Source organism: Lathyrus oleraceus, chromosome 7 (assembly GCF_024323335.1).
Source record: "Lathyrus oleraceus cultivar Zhongwan6 chromosome 7, CAAS_Psat_ZW6_1.0, whole genome shotgun sequence".
Lineage (NCBI taxonomy): Eukaryota > Viridiplantae > Streptophyta > Magnoliopsida > Fabales > Fabaceae > Lathyrus > Lathyrus oleraceus.
The window spans coordinates 17,039,139-17,056,813 of NC_066585.1; positions in this window are offsets into that span (position 1 = coordinate 17,039,139).

Genomic DNA, 17,675 nt, shown 5'->3' on the forward strand with positions numbered 1-17,675 from the left:
GAGACTAAGTCCTTTTTATAAATAATTTCTACTGAAAAATATTTTAACCAATAAGATTACACCAACTATCTATCGAATCCCTTAAGTTTGATGTATTACATACCCATATCCGTATATCTCATATCTTTATTCTATTTACATTATAGTTATTTCTCTTCATCCCTCCAATCTTAGAACAATCATCAGCCTTAGATTTACATAGCAACATTAGACCACGATATGTTCGATTATTAGTCTTTGTGGGTTCAATAATCTTTAAAACTACACGATAGGACTGTGCACTTGTAGTCACGATTCACATAGACTTACTAAGTCGCGTTAATTATAAGATGATTCTTATAACCCCCTAGTCCCTAATGGATTACTTACTCATGATGAGGGCAAACAAAATCAAATCAATGTTCACAGATGAATTCATAATGCACAATTGAATTAGAGAAGCAATTGTAATGAAAATAAATAATAAAACTTAAATTGATAAAAACTTGAATCCAATGCTCCAATGGAGACTTAAGTACATAGACAATTGAAAATAAGTAGAAACTCTTGCAGAATAAAAACTAGGAACCCTGAACTCATAACCAACTATGAGTTTTGTAGAGAAAACTAAACTTTGATCAATATCTTCTTGTTTAATGGTCATTATGTAACGCCCTAAAACCTGAAACTTATATGAAAAGGTTTACTCGATAATTTAAGGTGTCGCCAATGAAAACCCTATAAAAACACATTAAAACACTTGAATATTACGCAGCAGAAAAACATTTCATAGCAACTTCATAAATAAAATGATAACTTCAAAACAACAAAATTAACATCAAGTAAAAAATATGATAACTTTCATCCCCGATGTTACACAATCAGAGCACTAAAACCCACTAATGAACGGCAAAACAAATAAATAAAAGTGAAAACTAGCTCCGACAAGCCACTTTCCACATAAAATAACAATGTTTACTCCTCAGCATCTGCAAGATGTCAATGGTGGACAACATGAATCAAAGGGGGTGAGAAATAACATTCAAAATAAACAGTGTAAAGAATGATGAGATAGAGAACATACAATAACACATATATTCAATACCCAATCAACAACACTATAGTCTCACACCCGTTTATAATAACATGCTTATTCATCAGGTATACACATTAGTCACAACAATTCATTAACTACGTCAAGTATTCCTAACCAATCAACAACCTCATGACCAATCAATTATATATGCAAACATGTACGCAATATACTCCATAACTTACTCATTATGCATGTGGTACCATTCATTAACAACACATGTCCATCTCGCTTTTGAATCCCCACCATAGGATCATAGTACACCAAATCACTACTAATCACCATATATTAACGCTTCACTAATTCCTCGTTAGAATTGGCTACTTGTTTATGAATCCACACCATCGGACCAGAGCACACCAAATCGTTACTATCACCATAAATAACCTTTGACTTATTCCCATCTGAAACTAGTTACTCACTCCTAAATCTATATCATCGGACCAGAGCACACCAAAACTGAACTGAAACTCGTACACCACGATGCATGACTCTTAACAACATGCTTTATCACCAAAATAATCACCATGTATTTATCACCATTATGGACAACAACATTCTCAATAAGTAACAATTAATAAATGTTATGATAATTAACAAACAACAACACCTCATCAAATGCATATTCGCACAACATTCAATCAAGTTAATTCATTATAACATCAACTCATCATTAAGAAAACGCAATGATTCACTAATTAAACATACATGTCATCACATACATTCCTATTATTAAACGATAGGCTTTGATCAATAGGGGGTGAATAGAGAACTTAGTCACAAACTAGAACAAAAAAGAGTTTTGAAAAGTTTATGGCAAGCAGAAGCAACCCAGATCACATCGTCTAGCCGAACCCACTATCAAAAACTCAGATATGCATAATTGTAATCACGATATGATAATGGATTTGTTGGCTAATATTTTCTATGCCAAGGTTGGATTAAATATCGTAGGCAAAAAGAGTGTTCTTTATGTCAACTTCTACAAGAACAAGGAGTTGTTGTCAAAGAAAGAGATCTTGTAAAATAGGTTTTTGATGTACGGGAAATGCTGGTTTTGAGACTTAGAAGTATTTGTGGGTTTAGACCATAATTTCGACAGAAGCAATACTAACGTTACTTTCGATGAAAGATTTTGAACTTTGAAGAAGGATTATAATCATCTTCTATCCTTATCCATTCATCTGAGAAGGACGCGTGTACAGTTACGGCGAAGTGAAGACATGCAAGCAAAACATGTCGTTTTCTAGAGGAAAGATCGTTGATAGCGGTTATCTTCGACTTAGTATAAATATGGGTCTTAATGTATAGGATTTTCGTGTGTTCAAACATTGTACAATTACTCATAAATTCCTCAAATTATCTAAGTATATATGAGAAACGATATTATTGAGAATGTACGTGTGAATCACCGTCTTTGCATTTTAATTGAAATTGTTCGCAGTTTATCAATTATTTCTACTTACTGCAATTTACTTTAAAGTTCTTTTATTGTAATTCTTTTACACCTTTCACATTCTACTTTTTAAATTTTAAAATAATATTCTCAAATTATGAACATTGTCGAAGTGTTCATGAACTTTCAAAAGAAATATTTAACAAAAGCACATATCCTAGGATTCACTAGTTGATCCTGTTAAGTAAACCAGTTTTTTTTAGAGACCAGGGATTGTTTACCAATTTTCACGGTAAACAAATTGGTAGGCCCAGTGGGACCTTGCTAAAAAACTTTTTCTTTTAGATATTTTTTTTGCATTTGGTCTTTATTTTACTATCTCTCTAACTTCGTTGCATGAGACTTAGAAGTGGCAAAATAGCCATAAACAACGATGAAATACTAGAAAGATGATACGTAAGGAGGATGGTGAATTAAAATCCACCAAATAGTCAAAATCTGCCAAATAATGGAGAACCACCCCCGTCATCTTCGACAGGGGGAACTACGATCGCAGGATCTGTAACTGAACATGTATCATCCACGACAAATATGACTCATGCGCAGTCGATTGCCCAAAGTGGACCCGTCTTGTCTTATGTAGGAACACATGGTTCATCAATGACTCCCTCTCCAGTGGAGAATAACGTGTTCAAGCCGTTTATGCTTGGATTCTCGATGTCGTTAAATAGTCGCGAACAGCCTTATGGCATGACAACTTCGATGATGGCAAGTTTGCACAATACATCATCAACATTTACAGAACCAGTGGGGAACGCGACTTCGCCGCTACAAGGATTTGGTTCAGCCGTTAATAACATGGTTAGAATTAGTCAACCATTATGGATGGGATTTCCCATCCAAACGTCCAACATCACCAACCATTATGCGGCAGTAATAAGGCAACAGATGGACGAAAGTAACCATGAGATGATCCAAATGTTGGTGAACCAAATGAATACAATATTTAACCCTTTGATCCAAAATACTACCCAAACAAACTAACAGATGGCAACACAGATGACGCGCATTACTGACTTCTTTGGTGTTCTACAACCTCCTCGACATCCCCACAGGGAGTGGATAATAGAAAATCAAGGGATAACCTTCAATGAAGATCCCACCATTAACCAAGTCTAACAAAACCAAAGAAACGTACCACATGTGAACGTGGTAAATCAGAGAGTATGAGTCGAACCCCCTAAAGTTGAACCCCGGGGCCTGAGCCACCAATCCCAAGGGAAATATAACCAAGGGTAGTGATGGTGAATAAAAACCGAGATGCTGATGAAGTCATACATCAGATTTGACGTGATGATATGGCGGCAGATAACAATCTAGCAGCCATGGTCGAAAGAATCATGGTATGAAATGGGGTGAATGTTGGCCCTCATAGGCAAAATTACACATCATCATTGTCTGAATATATTCTGCAGTCAGAATTACCCCCTAGGTGGAAAGTCCCCAAGTTTACTAAGTTTTCTAGGGACACTAACAAGTCCATCATCGAACACGTGGCTAAGTACCTAATAGAAACGAGGGAATTTGCTAATAACGAGAACCTAAGGATGAAATATTTCCCAAGTCCCCTTACGAAGAATGCCTTTACGTGGTTCACCATGTTACCAGTAAATTCAGTCCATGATTGGACTCGACTGGAAAGGTTGTTCCATGAACAATTCTACACGGGACAGTCAAAGACCAGTTTGAAGGAATTGGCCAGTTTTAAACGAAGATTCTCTAAGCCAATAGATGATTATTTGAATAGATTTTATTTGCTTAAGGCCAAATGTTTTACATAAGTTTCTGAGCATGAATTGTTCGAAATGACCGCTGGTGACCTCGATTATTCTATTAGGAAGAAACTAGATACCCAATATTTAAGGGACATGGCCCAGTTGGCTGACAGGGTTCGACAAGTAGAGCGCCTGAAGGCTGAAACAGCTAGAGCAAATAAGAATAACATGAAGGAAAGGGTAACCTACGTCGAATTGGATAAAGTTGATCTAGAAATATACAGTGATTCCCTAAATTTCGACGAAAGCGTGAAGCTAGCAGAAATATGCCCAGATGCGTCGCACATTCAAATATACCACAGAGTCGCCATCGAACTTTATTTATTCCCGAAGGAAAGGGAAAACATCTATAAAACCCGGGGGAAAGAGATATGTTGGTGTCGTTACCGGGATTTCACGATAACAAAACCGGAACTAAAGAGAATGCCAAAGAAAGGCAAAGTCAGAAGAGTCACCACCGAATTTTATTTAGTTTACCTCTATCGGAGAGGAGAGGGGAAATAGTCGATAAAACCCTCGGAGAAGATACGCGCACGGGAAGCGCTAAAAGAGAATAAGGAATCGGTCTCGCGACCGAGATTCGGGTTCGGAAGTCGGTTACGTAAGGGGAAGGTATTAGCACCCCTTACGTCCATGGTACTCCATGGGAACCATTTGGGTTGTTTTACATACATGGGATTTATCTATTATTGTTTTATTTTCAAAAGAATGTGTGAAAAAGAAGGGGGTGTTTTTGTTATTATAGTGCTCGCCAAGGATTGTAGCCCTTGTGCCTACGTATCACTCATTCGGTGATGAGGAATCAAAGCTCCGTAGTTCGGAGTAGAAAATGTTTTTGTGTTGGTTGATTTTATCTTTGAGAAAAGGGTTTTCAGGATGATGCCCCAAGGCACAAAAATGAGTTTGATGAGTTGTATTATTTTTACCTTGAATAAGGGTTTTATGAAAGAATGTTTGTGATTATATTGTACTAAAGTCTATCGGCGGAGGTGATTATTCTAGACAAAAAGCCAAGCGTCATGCGTCCAAAATAATCAGAGTAAGGGTAAGAATGCTTCATTCTCACTCATTCTCCACCACTTAAGGCTCGTGACGCACAATAATAATCGTAATTATTAAGTATTTTGAATTTAATTATAAAAAATGTCACTTGACGTTGAATTAAGGGTTTATTTTATTTTGATTATGAAATTTGGCTTATGCAACATGAATGTAAAGTAACCAACAAGAAATTAAAGAGTCTCATTGTAAGGTAGCCCAAGAGAAAGCCTTTTGTGTGCAAAAGTGACCTAAGCTAAACAAAGAATAATGGTCTTACAAACATGTCCCCCTAAGGTGGTGCCATGATGCCATTCTTACAACATGCATGTAAGTTACGGATGAAAATCCAAGTGCTTATAAAGTATCACAAAGAGTAATGAAAAGGCCTCCAACCAAAGGTCCGAAGATGAAATCCTCTAAGTCCAAGTTGATTAAGAGTGGAATGAATATTTTTGGTCTTGATCATTTTATCATGTTTTTGTTATTTTTAATGTATGATAACAATAAAATAAATAACAAGTAAATAAACATGCATGATGAGTTTGTACAATGATGACGATAATGAGTACTGGAATGTAAATTACAAGGTAATGACATAAAATTAAATCACAAGATAAATAATGAAAATATCACAATAATAATGGTTAGTGAATGTAAATGAACAATAAAATAAATTCCAAGTAAAGTGCAATAATGTAAATGTTAGGAGTTAGTAATTAGTGGTTAGTGGTTAGTAGAATAACAATAAGCAAATAGACTAATAAGTTAATATAAAGAAAATGGTTTCATCTATGTATCAAATGACCCAAACATGGTTGAAATAAAGGCAACCTATCAATGTCTCAAAGTATCATGAAGGATCTATTGATCACTCATTAATAGGTTTGAAACATTGAAGGTTTTATCAACTCTAAACAACCATTGCCATGATTTAATAGATCTCATCAACCAAATAAATGTAACAACAAGTCAACAATAAAAATTAAATGATAACAAGAAAAAATGTAAAGGAAATGACTTCATCTACGTATCAAATGACCCAAACATGGTTGAAATAAAGGCAACATATCAATGCCTCAAAGTATCATGAAGGATCTATTGATCAATCATTAATAGGTTTAAAACATTGAAGGTTTTATCAACTCTAAACAACCACAACCATGATCTAATAGATCTCATCAACCAAATAAATGTAAATGATAACAAGAAACAAAGTTTGATTGAAAATGGTGGATAAAAAGTAGTAAGAGCAAAAAATCCCCAAAAGGGTGTAAACCCAACAAAAACCACTTGTCTCAAAGTTGACTCAAATATCTCTCAAAATAAAACCCAAGAGTAAGAATCCATTTTTCAAACACAAAACAAAACCAAAAATATCAAGGAGTTTGAGTCCAAAATATTACCAAGATTGTGGTGCCAAAACTAGGTTGTTGTTGTGTTTAGGTTTGAGAATGAAGCAAAAAAGCTTGGAAGAGGGTGGTTATGGTTGTTGTGGTAGAAAAATGGAAGGGAAGAAAGTTATATGTTTATATGGTGGTGGTGAATGATTATGTAAGTGAAGGTCACAAGTTTGCTATATTTTTTGTTGTGTAGAGATTGTGGATTTTTACATGGTGGTTGGGTGGTTCAAAGAAGAAAAGAGAGTTTGGGTGAGTTAGGGTTTAGGTTTGAAAGAGGGAGCTTGAATGTGATTTGGACGGAGGCTTTGTGACTTTCAAGCTTGAAAAATGAGTGGGGATAATGCTCTATTTATAGGGGAAGCAAAGGGGTTGAAGTGGGTGAAAGAAAAGGTCCCCTGGGTAAAAAACAGAGCTTTTTCTGCTATCTGCGCAGGTGTAATCGGTTACCCTGATTAGGGTAATCAGTTACACAGTCCCAAAATGGCCAAAAAATCAGTTTTTGATCTGGGTAATCGGTTACCCTGATTAGGGTAACCGGTTACCCAAATTTTTTTATTTTTTATTTTAGAAATAATGAATGTATGCATGTGTAGTAGGGTCATGGATCAGATGAAAATTGTATCGGGGTAGGGTGAATTTTGGGGTATGACAACTGCCCCTATTTAATCTTCTCGAACTTGAATGTTTAGATAGCAGCGACTTCCACACATCCAAGGTAAGAGAGGATTAAATAAAAATATCCAAAAATTCACCCTATTGGGAATGAAATGAATATGATATGAAGTGATGGGTATTTGTGAAGGTTGTTCATGGGATGGAAAATAAATTTGATATGAAATCATCTTTTGAGGATAGTTTATGGTATTATGTAGGGAGGACATGGGTCAGCTGTATGATGGTTATGTCATGATGGGTATGATATGCAATGTATGTTATGGTGTGTAACATAAGTATCTCTTCAACTTGAAAATAAAGAGAAAAGCTTCATGACAAAAGGTCAAGAAGAAAGATGAAAGGGAATATGACTTCGTTTGGATAAGTTTCTTATGTAAAAGATAGTGAAAATCCCTAACAACGGCTGAGAAGATTTTAGTTCAGTGACGCTTCCTAGCAATAGCTGGAATACCTGAAATCTAAAGGTGTAGATCCCTAGCAACGACTGGGGAAGTTTTAGTTCAGTGACGCTTCCTAGCAACTGCTGGAATACCTTAAATCTAAAGATGTAGATCCCTAGCAACGACTAGGGAGGTTTTAGTTCAATGACGCTTCCTAGAAACTGCTGGAATACCTGGAATCTAAAGATGCAGATCCCTAGCAACGACTATGGAGGTTTTAGTACAGTGACGCTTCCTAGCAATGGCTGGAATACCTGAAATCTAAAGGTGTAGATCCCTAGCAACGGTTGGGGAGATTTGAATTTTGAAAGTGTCAATCCCTAACAACGGCTGAGAAGGTTTGAATTTGAAAAGTATCAATCCCTATCAACGGCTGGGAAGGTTTGAGTTTGAAAAGTGTCAATCCCTAGCAACGGCTGGGAAGGTTTGATTTTTGAAAGTGTGCAAAAGGCACAGGAGTACTTGCAAAAGGTAGGTGAATAGGTATGGTGGTTATCATACACAAGGTAGAGGAAAAATTACGGTAGGCACGAAAAACTCATTATATCCCTCAGGCACAACGGCAGGGATGAAAATTTTGAAATATGGCTACCACTCAGGACTTGCCAAACCTACATCAGGTGTTTTAAGACAAACATTTAAGAGAATAGGTCAATCGTCCAATCTCTCATTTTTTCTTAACATGCAAAGTTGATAAAGGTAAACTCTCTCGTGCAAAAGGCAATAAGGAGGCTTGCAAAAAAGGCAAAACAGGGTTTTCCCTTGCAAAAAGCAGAGGGGTCTCGCAAAAGGCGAGGTACTGACAAAGGGCCAACAATATTTGCAAAAGGAAAATAAGAAGAGATACTTTGGGGAAACCTGTTGGGGGTTGTTCATGGGGATCCTTGCACTTTCGAGAAAGGCTTGAACCAAACTTATGCTAAACGTACTTGCCCCAATATGAAGAGTATGTTATGATGCAATGTTATGCATGTAAAATGTCGATGTATGCAGAAAGTCGGTGTATGCTCGTGCTGCTGGGGTATGCAAATGCATGGTCTATGGATTGTGCCAAGTATGGTTGGGCTTTAGTGGGACTTTCCGTTTCAGCGGGAAAAATTATGCATGAAGTGATGCATGCAATGCATGTGGGACTGCAACTGGGTATTTGGATTTTTGTAGGGATTTTTGTTTCCAATGAGAGATCATCATCAAAGGGTTGATGGAAAAGGGTGTCATCATCAAAGGGTTTATGGAAAAGGGTGCCATCATCAAAGGGTTGACGGAAAGGTAATTTGTCTTCGTCAAAGGGTTGACGGAAAGGTAATTTGTCTTCGTCAAAGGGTTGACGGAAAGAAACTGTTGTAAAATGTCGGCATCAGAGGGCTGATGGAAAAAAGTTTGTCATCGTCAAAGGGTTGACAGAAAAAAGTTTGTCATCGTCAAAAGGTTGACGGAAAAGAATTTGTCTTCGTCAAAGGGTTGACGGAAAGGTGATTTGTCTTCGTCAAAGGGTTGACAGAAAAAAGTTTGTCATCGTCAAAGGGTTGACGGAAAAGAATTTGTCTTCGTCAAAGGGTTGACGGAAAAAAACTGTTGTAAAATGTCGTCATCAGAGGGCTGATGGAAAAAAAAGTTTGTCATCGTCAAAGGGTTGACGGAAAGGTAATTTGTCTTCGTCAAAGGGTTGACGGAAAAGAATTTGTCATCGTCAAAGGATTGACGGAAAGGTAATTTGTCTTTGTCAAAGGGTTGATGGAAAGGTAATTTGTCTTCGTCAAAGGGTTGACGGAAAGGTAATTTGTCTTCGTAAAAGGGTTGACGGAAAGGTAATTTGTCTTCGTCAAAGGGTTGACGGAAAGGTAATTTGTCTTCGTCAAAGGGTTGACAGAAAGAAACTGTTTTAAAATGTCATCATCAGAGGGCTGATGGAAAAAAGTTTGTCATCGTCAAAGGGTTGACGGAAAGGTAATTTGTCTTCGTCAAAGGGTTGACGGAAAAGAATTAAGGAATGTTATCACCAAAGGGTTGGTGGAAAGGATCATCATCAGAGGGCTGATGGAAAGGTAAATGTCATCGTCAAAGGGTTGACGGAAAGGTAATTTGTCATCGTCAAAGGGTTGACGGAAAGAACTAAGGCAGGTTATGTAACAACCCATTTTTTTAGTATTGAATTATTATACTATTATTATTATAATTTTAATTTAATTATGTGGAGTGCTAATTAATTAATTGGTGTATTAATTCATTATCTAGTGGATACGAGAAATAATTAAATAATTGAATTAATTAATTAACTTGATTGCATAGTGAGTGGTTAATTATTTAAATTTAAATAGAGGTATTTAAATATTAGGTATTATTGGGCCTAGTGATTAAATTAGATGATTTAAGCCCAACTAGAATATTATTATAAATAGTAAGAGTGAAGGAAGTGAGAATTAGAATTCACTTGAGCACTGAAGGCAATAGAGAAAGAGGAGAGGAAAAGCGAGAGGAGTCAAGGTTTCCATCAAATTGACAAGGTAAGGGGGGAAATCCTTATTATTGTGGGTTAGTATGATTGGTCAATGGGTAGGAACATGTTTTAGGTTGAAATCCTTAATTGGCATGGTTTGGAATTATTAGGTCTTGATAAATACTCTTGAATTATGATGATTAAATTATGCTAAAACTGTGAATGAATATATAATTGGATGAGTCATAATTTTCTGAACGTGTAGCTTTTTACGGAATCGAAATCGGAGGTCCGAAAGTCCTCCAACGATGAAAAATGCGGGGAAATCTGCATTCTGTTTCGTGTTAGCGCAGGGACAACATTCTGTCTTGCGTTAACCGGTTAACCCAGGGCGTTAACCGGTTAACACTGTTATAATATTGAAAAAAATTACATTCTGTCTTGCGTTAACCGGTTAACCCAGGGCGTTAACCAGTTAACACTGTTAAAAATTGCCAAGAAGCGCATTCTGTTTTGCGTTAACCGATTAACCCAGGGCGTTAACCAGTTAACACTGTTTGAAAAGTGAAAAACTGATATTTAAATGTTGTGTGCGTTTTGGAATGAAATCTATGTGTACATATTTGTTGATTGGCCTATATTGGTGAATAATATATTGTATGAATGTGTATGTATACCATTATTGAATTGTGAATGATTTATGGTTATGGATGTGTATATGTAATCATGAATGATGTGTGGTGATGGATGTGTATATGTGCCAATTGTGAGTTATGGTGATATGTGAAATGTTAAGACGGTATAGATGGTCTTAATTGCATATGTGTTGGTATGTGTGCATTCATTCATAGCATGGTTGACTTCATTGTGGAAGTGGTGAAACTGTGGGTTCACATGAGCAGACGTTGATTCTCAATTGGAATCAGGCGTAGTATTAAGCGGTGATCCTTCATTGGAAACAGACGTAGCAGACGTTAATCCTTAATTGGGATTAGGCGTAGTATTAAGCGGTGATCCTTCATTGGAAACAGACGTAGGGCTTTGGTCTTGTCCGGATCGGAAGCGTGACTTGGATTCTAGATATTGAATCGGAAAGCGGTGAAACTTTGAGTTCACATTGAGGTACCACATGCATGGAGTCACATTGTCTTGCATTGAGTCGTCTACAGTTATGTGATCATTGAATGCATGTATTGATGTGAATGCGATGTACGTTTGAAATATGTGAGATGATTGTTGGTTAATATTATTGACGTGATTATACCAAGTGTGATGAATTCTTAAATTGTGTTTTAATTCATTGTGCCTTATTATGCTATTTCATAATGATTTGAATTCTCACCCTTTCTGTTTGAATGTTACCTTTACATGGGTATCGTGCAGATACTACAGAGTAGTATTGCTGGAGTAGGTGGACGGTAGCTCGCTCAAGAATAGCTGGAGAGTTTCCGTATTTAGTTTGAAATTAGGTAATGAGTCAATGCTCTGGTCATGTAACACTGGGTAGATTAGTGGTATTGAACTCATATCTTATTTTGATATGCTTTATGTCATTAATTGTTTAATTTTATTTGAAGTGATTATTGAGAGATGATCATGGTATGGGACATGGATCATATTATGAGATACATGAGTTTCTTTATTTTCCGCTGCGAATGCATATTGCTTGAATATTCATGATGAGTGAAATGTGTTATTTTGAATGACCAGGTGTATTGTTGGTTTTTGAAAGTTTTAAGTTTCAAAAACGTCGATGTGACGCCCTTTTCTTTATATGCGTGCTTATTTACTCTGATTATATGCTAAATAATTTGGGGTAGAAAAAGGGGTGTTACATTAGTGGTATCAGAGCCTGGTCGACCAGTTGGTAAATAGTAGTAGGTTTTCCGTGGTATTTGATTTGTGTATCTGACACGATCGATACTGTTTGTTTGATGTTTCGGGTTGTTAGGACAATGGTTGCAGGCAGGAATGACGATGCCATTGCTGAGGCGCTGAGGATGCTGGCTGAATCCATGGGTCAGATCCATCAAGCGAATGCCCATCAAGCGAATGCGAATGCCGGTAACCAAAAGGGAGATGATGATGAGTTCCGTGCTTTGGGGAGATTCCAGCGGAACAATCCTCCTATCTTTGAGGGTGAGCATACACCTGAGAAAGCTCAAGCTTGGCTGAAAGCAATTGAGAAGATCTTCAGAGTCATGAATTGTACTGATGCTCAGAAAGTGCAGTTTGGTACCTGTAACACCTCAAAATTTGCCCTCCTCTCTTGGGACTAGCTTAGCATATTGCATTTCATTTTGTAGGACATTAGGCATTACATTTTTGCATGTCATGTGGAAACAATAAACAAGTCATCCTCTTAGGTCTTGCTCAGAAGATAAAGAGGTTAAAAGATTCAAGCTTGAGGGTCTCATGAATTGATCACTAGTCATCTAAGGTTTGTGCTTCAATTAGGGTTCTGGGTTCCTCAAGGAGATTGATCATTATCTTGGTTGTAATGGTACATCACCATCATCATGGTCTTATCATCACCAAGAGGTTCATTGTTCCTGATCAGATTCCTTGGGATTAGGGTTTTAACCTCTGGTCAACCCTAATCAGTTGAATTATACCAACCAGGGTTTTTCAAGGAGATGATGTCTTTGTTGAGATGGGGATCATCATATGATTTTGTTGAGCTTGTATAAGCTAGCGTTTCATTTTGGAGCCATTTCATCAGGAGATTGAGGTTCAAATTCATCTGTGCATGGCCAAGTCATCTATCAACTGCAAAAGTCAACCACAAGTCAACTGTTGATTTTGGAGGTGGGAAGTGATTAGAAATACTTCATTCATGTTCAAACAAGTCTCATTTGACATTTCAAATATCAACATTGAAGAAAATAAAGTCAGGACAAAACTTTCCAAAAATAGAAAGTGACCTGTAATTTGAAATTGCCAAAAATGGAAAGGTTTTCAACTCAAGATTACATCATCAAAAATGCTTCAAATGAAATTTTGTTGAATATGAAAGTTTTAGATCTTTCTCTCCCATTTCCAAAAAGTCCAAGATCATCAATTTCTCATGTGTGGATTGAAGAGATATGGATCAATCATGGCCAAGTGTGACTTGAACTTCAAACATGCATAACTTTCAAACCATAAGGCCAATTTGAGTGGTTCTTTTTGCAATGTTCATATTTTGACCTATACTTTCCAAAACATACATCACATGCCATGCATTCTCATCACATAATCATTTGCATTTTCACTTGATTTTTGGAGGGAAATCTTGAAATTTAAAATTGGTGAATTATTTGAGCATTTTGCCATTTCCAATGATTTTAAAAATTCATTTTAAGTGAAATTAACTTGAACTCGTGTACTGTTCACATGCCATTTCCATGCATAAGGGTGAAAACCAAAATTTGTCAAAACACCTCCAAACTTAATCCATTTTCATTAGCATTGGTTAATCTTGATTAGAGCATGATTAGGAGGGAGTATATAACATAAAACCCTAACAGAGTTTCATAACAACACACACAAATTTCAGATCTAGAAAATTCTTCAAACTTTTTCTCTCGAATTTTCTTCATATTTCTTCAAACCAAAGCACAATCCACTACTTGATTCATCACTCTGAAGCATCATTGATCATTATTGGACTTGGAATCACATCAATTCTTGCACATTGGAGCAGCTTGAAGCTTAAACTCATCCATGGCAACTCAAAAATTCTGTTGAATCGTGTGCAATAGAGCTTTGATCTTCCTTCCAAACACTTGTACAAGCATTCTAGAAGACACTTGGATCGTTGCAAGGCCTGAAAAACGCGATTTCACAAAGCTGCACTTCGAGAGGTCACGAAATCGTTTCTCTTAATTCTTAAAATTGTTAGGATATACTTGTAGATCTTGTTGTTGTGGTGATTCTGAGCTTTGAACCACTAAAATCCATGCAATATTGAACGAGTTATGGTGATTTGAAGTTTTGTGCATGATACTTGATTGCTTCGATTCTCTTTGGATGTGATGATTTAGGCTTAGTTATTAGTTGATTCATGTTGTACATTGAAGGATCTATCCATTCATATGCTCATTTTAAAAAACTGGAAAATTTGTTCATCATGTTCTTGTTGAGTTCACTGTTCATACGCGTGTGTTTTGGAGAAGATGATTCAGGCTTTTGAGAACGGTTTTTTTGATCCAAGTACCACGCGTTTCCGTTGCTTTAGGTGTTCGTTAGGGCTTCAATTTCATTGGTTGCATGGAGCGCCCATGCGCGTCTCCCATTGGCCAGTTGCCTAGAGCGTATCATTGCTTGCCACCGAATAAATGAAACGGCAACGTTTTGCTGCCTGGCGCCACATTTCAATTTGAATTAATTAATTCATTTCATTTCATATTATCTTGTCACTTTTATTTCATTTCATTTTTTAAACTTCAAAAAATCAAAACAAATTGAAAAATGATCCGAAAATTATGGGATTTTTTGCATCATGATCCTGATCCTTTCTAGTTTTTTATGAATATTATTTTGCAAATTGTGCATGGCTGGTTTATTTTTTGCCCTAGGGTTCTTGTACATGTGTCCTCTTTGGACCTTGCCTTGCTAAATCATTTGTGAAATGCTTGATTCTTCTCCAATGCTCATGAAATTTTTCATGCTATAACTAGACATCTTTCTGGAAATTTTGGTGTTGAGTTTGCATTTTTATCAATTGCCATTGCTGATTTATGATTTTTCTAAGTTAGGTGTGACAATTTGTGTCACACCTTGTGATGTTCAACTTGATTGATGAATTTGCCATTCCAAATGAATTCCAAATGCCTTGATTTTTTGTGTGATGCTTGATGTGAATGTTGTGAATGTTCATGATTTTTGTTGGAATTTTGGGATTGATTTCTGATTTAATTGAGATTTTTCATTCTGGATAGTCATATGAGAGCTTTTGAATTGCCTTGATCTTCATTTGATTGTGAAATGCTTGTTCTTTATCCAATGGATGTGAAATTTCGCACACTATTTCTAGACATGTTGAATGTTGTTTTGGCTTTGGTTTGAGGTTTTTACCATGTTTCATTTCTGTTTTAGGCCTATGCTAAGTTGGTGTACCAAGTTGTGTCACATATGTGCTTGATTGTGCTTGCCTTGGCTTATGCAATTTGATTACCATGCCTAATGTTGCCCAATTGCTCTAATTTTTTGTGTGATGATCATGTTGTATGTCCTGTTTACTCATGAATTTTGCCAAAATTATTTGAATCATTTTTGAATTAATGTGCATTTGTTCATTCTGATGTCACAATGTGCTTACAATTTGCATACCTTGCCATGTTTGGTTCATGAAATGAATTTGGTGAATGATATTGATGTGAGACTTTTTGGATTGTGTTCTTGATTGATTGAGGATGATTCATGTTGAATTTCATGTTCTGTTTTGGATTTTTTCTCCATCTTTGACCCTAGGCCTTGACCTAGTGGTTTGTCTCATCTTTGAGCTTTGATTTCAGGTTGAGCACTCAAGTTCCATAGTTGTTGATGCTCTATCACTTGAGCCTTTGATGTTTACTTGTGACCACTAACCTTGTGTGTTTTGTAGGGTTGTTAACTCATTTGAGTTTGACTTGTTGGCTTATGCCTTTGCTCATTGGGTTTGACTGTTTGATATTCATGATTGTTTGTTGGTCTGTACAGTTGAACTGATTTGTTTGATGTTTCCACAGGTGCATAAGTTGCTTAAGTTCATTTTGAACTTGCTTTTGCTTGGTTGCTTAACCAGTGAGGTATAACTCTTGACTTCATGTAGTCTGGAAGACCTGTCCTGTTACTTGGGCAGACACCTGTCTGAAGCCCTCCTTAAGAGGCAATGCTTGTGAATGTTTACTTTTGTGCCAAGCAGGAAAAGTCCTTTGATAAGGCAATTGGCAGATAAAAGAGATGTGTAGTCCATCTCCTGCTATTCAGTGTGTCATCCACTTTGCTCACACACCTTGTGTTGATGCATTGTGGATATTAACCCAAGATCTTTGTTGTGTCAGTCATATGTGGAGAGGAGTTCCAACTTTCTGAACTCCCACTTTCATTTGTCTGAAGCTCTCCCAGGCCAGGGATAAGAGCTGTGAGGTCTTACCCTCACTTCCCATTTCATCTGCTTCACCCTAACTCTCAATGTTAGGGTTAAGAGCTAACTACACCCGATTCCAGTTGGCTTGTGTTTCACAGCCTAACCTTATGTGAGCCCACTTTGTTTGTATATAGTGTGTGCTAATTGTGTGTATGTTTTCTTTGCCTGTGCTGTTTAGGATAGCTTGCTGCCTGTGCAAGTTAGATAGAAACCTCAACCTAGGACCATGGTGGATTACATGATAACTATTAGGCTCGAGTCAGTCTCCCTTTTAGTTTATCATTTCCCAGTCTCTGGTTAGGAGAAAGTTTCTCCCCTGTTAAGGGGAACTATGTTGCCCTGATCCTCATACCAGATGAGGTACGTAGGCAGGAGATCGTGCGAGATCTCTCCGGGCACCCTTTTTCTTTTGTGTGTGTTTGCTTGACAATTATTAGGCTCGAGTTCCAGACTCCCTATTAACTTGTTTGGTTGTTATTCGTCTTGTGTGTGATAGGAGATGGATGTAAGACCAGCGATTGGCATTCCGTATCCTATTGGTGTTTGTTTGTATGGAGTCTGACGTAAGTCCAGCGATTGGCAGTTGGTTTCCTGTGTGTGTTTGTTGGTTCGGAGTCTGATGTAAGTCCAGCGATTGGCATTCGGTTTCCATGTTTGCCTATGTGTATGGAGTCTGACGTAAGCCCAGCGATTGGCAGTCGGTTTCTTATGTGTGTTTTATTTGGCGTGCGTGAGCCGAACTACGGTAGCTCTGATTCTCATTCCAAATGAGATACGTAGGCATAGGATGCGATATCCTAGCGAGCCCGTTCCCCCTTTTCCCATCTGTGTGGTTTCCAGTGTGTGTGTGCATTCTTTTGAGCAGTGTTTAGCAACCTTTCTTCTATTCTTTTGAGCGTGGATCCCGTCGAGTACGACGGATGCGTAGGGGTGCTAATACCTTCCCTTCGCATAACCGACTCCCGATCCCATCTCTCTTTGGTCACGAGACCATGTCTTTTCCAGGTTTACTTCGAGCGTTTCCTTTCCCTCTTTTGGGATAAATAACGCACGGTGGCGGCTCTGTTTGTTTTGTTTTGCCCGCCGGTTGTTTTTCGCGGATGCGACAACTGGCGACTCTGCTGGGGAATAAGAAGTTGACCTCTTGCTGGTCCATCTTCCCTAAGCGAGTCTCTCCTAGCGTTCTCTAGGATAACTTAGGTTGCTTGTGCTGTTATTTATTGCATTTATGATCATTATGTTGTGTATATATTTGCATAAATGTTTG